Source organism: Strongylocentrotus purpuratus, unplaced genomic scaffold, assembly GCF_000002235.5.
Source record: "Strongylocentrotus purpuratus isolate Spur 01 unplaced genomic scaffold, Spur_5.0 spur5_scaffold_5, whole genome shotgun sequence".
NCBI classification, from domain to species: Eukaryota; Metazoa; Echinodermata; class Echinoidea; order Camarodonta; family Strongylocentrotidae; genus Strongylocentrotus; species Strongylocentrotus purpuratus.
The window spans coordinates 13545337-13551336 of NW_022145611.1; positions in this window are offsets into that span (position 1 = coordinate 13545337).

Here is a 6000-nt window from a genome sequence, read left to right on the forward strand (position 1 = left end):
ACCAGACTACACACTATTTCCTTCCTTCCAATTTGTAACCAGCTGCAGTTCCACCATGACGACCAGATGTTTTCTGGTAATTATAATGAAGCATTCTAATTAGAAGATTCTTCTGGTATCTGACCGGGAATTCTCCAGAAGATAAGCATCTTGAAAATAGGAAGTACCGGAAGCCGCCTCTCAAAATGGTCTGGAGTTCATGCGAGATCATCTGGTTACTATTTAGTCAAACTATGGTTACCCATAGAAAAGCACCCTGCAGATGCTTCATGGTGCATGACCATTATTTATTGTAAATAAAATTTCTGATTTGTGAAATATTTCACTGATTGTAAATATATCAAAGAATGTCCAAGGGTACACACACAACATATTTGAGTTGATATATGTCTCATATGAGTTCAATCATAAAACAATTATGAGTTAGAAAACAGCAAAATGCTGAAACCATTAGGTGAAGCAATATCACACAGAAAATTGTCAGTTCTCATTTTAAAAGAGGGGGGGGGGGGGGGGGAGAAGAGATTATGGGAAGGCTCTCTTTACAGATCTTTTTCAATAAAATTCCTTATTTTTCCTATTTTGTTTACTGCAACACACCCACCCTCAAATGAGAACCAAGGAAACAAACAAATAAACATCTCTGAATGAATACAGAACATTTGTTAAATTTATCATTAATTTATAGGGCAGTGACATAACGAAAGCCCTTCAAACGTACATTATGTTCTGAGTACCCAATTGGCACTCCAAGTAGTTTCACTATTGCTTTCAATGTTTGTCAAAGTCTGTAGTTCAATCATTTTTTTCTCTCATCGTAAAGCACTCGATAGTTTCCTGCACGATTTTGATTGATTGATCAAACACGACTGATATTTCGTGTTTTAAAGGTACTATGTCCCTTTTGCAGCCAACCTCAAATTCTGTAGAACTTTGCAGGAATTATGAATATGTCATGTATGTCCTATCTGTGAAATTTAAACGTTAGCAGTGTCCTCATATTCAAATTATGCAAGGAAACCCGTTTACTTTCTAGACTTCACTGTCAGACACTATTAAGTGACTGACTGGCTTTTCTTCTTCTTTGGTAATAACATACATGAAAAGAGTTGTAAAGGGTACATGAGCATTTGTCTACATCAATAACCCACTTCTTGTGATGGCCAAGATTAAACTGATTGAATCTTTGCGCAGCATAAAACGTATGACCATTCGGTACAATTGTCTGAAAATCAAGACTATTACTTTTGGGCTCTATAGCCCTAAAGTCGATTTGACAACTAATAGTCGTTATTTTCCCACTTGAAGACATTTTCAAACCCCACCTTTTTTAGGGAAGTTCTAAATTAGTATTATCTTTCAAATGCAGTTGGAATTTAACTTTTTCATTTTTTGGGCCTGCAAATGGGACATAGTACCTTTAAGAGCTAGAAGGGCATTAAATCTTCATTAACGGACGTGACTTAACTCCCTTCTGAAATTCACAAAATACAATATGATAACAAATATGAGAACAAAGATAATGGAAAAACCCAACTTTTATCCCAGTCTTTAAACATGAAATGACAAGTACTTCCACAACTACATCGAAACTTGTCTCAAGGCCAGGAGTGATGATTTTATATTTCTTGGTACAGACCGTCACAAAAGTTGTTTTGATCACTGTAATCTTCCGGTCAGCCGATATCCGTAGAATATGCCTCATATTTATCTGTTTTGTTATAATATATTTCAAAAATATGTGCTTTTTGCATCTTTTTTGGAGTAATAAGACTATTTTGAATATAGTATAAAGCAAGGAACAAGATAGGTAGCTAAGCTTGCACAGCATCAACAATAATGTCCTCTGCTAAAGCCATCAAAACTCTTGTCGTGTATATCCAGAAGAAATCATGATTGGGTTAAATGTAACAGCCTATATTGTTCTGACATTGCAATTGGCATTTACGCCTGATGATAATTGACCAGATTGTCTTAAAAGCCAGCTTGAAAATTATTAAATAGGTGGTTCATATAATTTCATGGTAGTGCTTTACCAAGCCAGGCAAAAGTTATGTAGTGTTTGCCAGTAGTTTGACGTCAATCCTCAAATCTATGTCAGCAAAATCAGACTTTTTCAAAGTAAAATGGCAAAATAACCAAATTAAAAAAAGAAAAAACATACAAACACAATTGTAAAAGTTGATATTTTCTCATGAATAGAAGAAAAGCATAATCAGATATTCAAGGTAACATTCAAGGATTGGAATCCATTCACAAGTACTGCTTCTACCATTTCATCATGACGTCAGACGCTAATTGACAATAACAAGACAATGATGCTATCCATTCTCGTCGAGGAAAAAGAGTTGTCAATATTGAGATCTACATATCTCATAACCACCCTGCCTTGCCTCTTGAACTCAAGGAAGTATGGTTTTCAATACATCCTGTGGAATAATACCAGTAAATGCACAAATATTCCCTCATATTTCTGGCACAATGCCTAACTTTGAAAGACTTAATCACCGAAAAGACAATAACAAGGATATCCATTCTGTATAACATAACTGTTAGCAGCAAACGTTATGGTCGATTGACAGAGGAAAATAGTTGACATTTTTTATTTCCTCTCCTGTCAAATGTGTTTTTGCTATTATCCAGGAGTGACAGAGATGGGAGGGAGAGAGAGAGAGTGGAGAGAGGGGATGAGGGGCAGGATCAAGAGGGCAAGAAATAATGACAGAAAGGAAATGTTAGGGACAGAAAAAGAGAGTGTCAGAATGAAAGGGTGGATGATAGCAACACAGACAGAGAAAAAAAGATAGAGACAGAGAAAAAGATAACGATAGGCGCAGAGATAAAGTGAGAGAAAGAGATATAAGAATAGAAGTAATAACATAAACATGCTAAAGTTCATATTAGCATTACGATCCAATATCAACCACAATGTGTCATCAGATTATTACTACCTAGTGGATTATATAGTTATGGATATCAGTATATCCTTCCTTGTAGACCCATTGATAAATCATAATACAAACATTTTATAATCGTTCATTTTTTTTTCCCTTCTAAATTTGGCAGCCTTTTAATCTTGTCAGGTTTTGACCTCTTGTTTTTGTGTTTATCCTTGGTTAAAGAATTCATGTGATGCACTTCAAAATGCTGGTTGAGTACCGGTATCAGTGTGACTAATATCAGCATACCAGTATCTTGCATATGATTGCATTGATTATGATATTCTCTTACATGATCACATTACGAGGATTTCCCAAATAGAAGCTCAACTTTTAAGTTGAAACATGGAAATTTGAGATTTTCTCAGAATTGTGTACTAATTATTGGGGGATTATAGAATATATTCATAACTCATTACATTGTATGCTCAGTGCTAGAAGGATGTTGAATCATTATATTAAATTAACACAGAGTTAATGCCTTTCTGGCTCTCATTAGGGCCCCATTTCACAAAACTTGTCATCAGTGATAAATGACAGTTTTTGTTTTAAGCTAGTGAAATCCTTGCTTCTGATTGGTTATCAGCAGATTTGTCACTGATTTTTGTCATTTGTCATTGAAAAAAAGGCTTTGTGAAACTGATGTCAGTTTGGATGCACATAATCTGCAAAATAGAAGCAAATTTGCCATAGAATGTTAGCATTTGTTATTTTTTCAATGACAAATGACAAAAATCAAGTTTTATGAAACAGGGTCCTGACATACTGCATGAGTGCTGATATATTTAGCCATTTGGCTATCACAATGCTAATATTGATAACACACTGAAAGTGCTTATAAAAGTTATTTAACTGGAATAGTGTTACATGTGTATCAATAACAAGTATTATCATCGATTGACAAAGAATGATTCAGATATTTAATGACTGTTTTTGACATACTAACTTAATATTGCATCATCCTATATCTATCAAAATATCACCAAAAGAAATTGAGATATATTAAAATCATTTCAGCTGTAAAAAAAAATTGATAGGGAGGTGACACATGTATATTGTTCACAGAATCAGAAGTAAGCTCACATCCTAGTCAAGCCAGATACTGCTATCACGTGTATCATGCAGTTATGAATAATTTCATCTTGACTTAATTCGTCTCTAACAAATATGGCATTCAGGGGCACCAAAGAGACAAATTATAACCCTTACTGCACCCCTTTCAAAACAAAAATAGAAATAGAAGTATAACAAAAGTATTCAAAGTACTACCTCGTAGATCTTATCTCGTGTATTTCCTTACTTTTAGCAGCACAATTTGTCAGTTACACCCCGATTGAGCACTTCCATGATGAAGGATATATCATTTCCAAAAAAGAGGATACAATCTAAATTAGGCCTCTGCTCGTTTTTATTTCACAGCGATTACATTTCCTACTTATTATACACTCTTGAATCACCAACAGGAAACGTTGCTATATCGACTTACACGTATCAAAATAGACATTTGCATTTAAAACAGTGTACTATTTACTTGTTGATGATGAAGTAAGGCTAGGCTAAAAATAAATACAATTGACAGAAATTAGACATGTTAGTAAAGTTCAGGCAGTTTTAGTTCATTCGAATAGTGACTCATGGGGAGACCGGAAGTATTACGAGTCGTAGCACACAGCTGAATAATTTCTAGAATCTGAACTACATTTATTGGAGTTTTAAGTGCAATACATTAAAGGGAAGAAAAAGCCCTTTTTCGCTATGTTATTGATGATCAGATTTGTATACTTGTTATAGCATAGAAGTAGAATTTATTATTGGTCCTGGAAAGGCCCATACAGTAAACAATGCAGGATTGTAGAGAAGCAATGAAATGGGCTGGAATAGAATGTGAAATTATAATGATCACTCCATAATATATTGCAAAATATGAAAGTAAACTGTAAAAGTTGTTCATTGAGACTTTGAAAGATTTGATCCTTTCCATCAATCTAACTTTACATAAATATTGGAAATGAACAAAAATATGCATCATTGGTTTGTTAGGCGACAGTGAAAATGTGGAAAAATCCAATGGAAGATCAAAGAGAGGAAAAGCATGAAAGAAGGGGGAGGGGGGGGGTGTACAGAACACAAGAAAAATAATAGTAATAAATGATAGAAAGATAGAGACACTGGCAGATTAAGACAGAAGAGAAAGAGAGAGAGAGATATGGAGAGAAACAGCTAACAATCAACATATAGAATTTAAACATATAGGACAATGTAGAGAGCAATCGAGAGGGGAAGAAGAGTTGAAAAGAAGGTGAAGATACAGAGAGGGAGAGAACGAATGATAAAGAGGGGGTGTGTGTGCTAAAGAAAGAGAAGAAGAAAAAAGAGAGAAAGGAAGTGAGAGAAAGAGAGACACACAGAGAAAAACCGAGCAAGAGACAGACATGGGGACACAGACCACAATGGAATTACCACACAACAGAATGCCGACATTCTGTGCGCTCTGATCTTCGCCACAAGTTTGAAAAACTTTATACAAAAAAAAAAACATTCACCGCAACGATTTCCCCTCTTATTTTCCCTTTTATTTGCCGCTTTCAACAGGAAGCACATGGTTTGGCTGTTAAGTCTTACTCATTCCCGGCGAGAACCCTCAACAAATACCCCCAACGAACACCCCGACAAATCCTAGTATAGACATTCACAGATTGGCCAAAAATCTCTGCAAATCGCACGTAGGAAACCCGATAGTCCTCATATTCATCCAGAAAAAGGAAATGATAGATTTAGACTGTAATATGAATTCTTAAGCCTTTCTAGTGACATTAGATTCAACTGTAACAATGCTTGTGAATCATGTTGGCACAGACACTGCTTTAATGCATGAATTGTGCTGAAAACAGATTTTAAAAGAAAAGGGGGTTTCATCATTATTTGTTTGGTTTACTTTGATTAAAAAGCAAATGCAATAAACTTTTGCGAGCTCCAAAGTAAAATTTCGCAATGTGCAGATTTTCTGACATCACAGGAATTCTACTCTTCCTAGAATAACTTCTCATAAGAACTTTTTTCC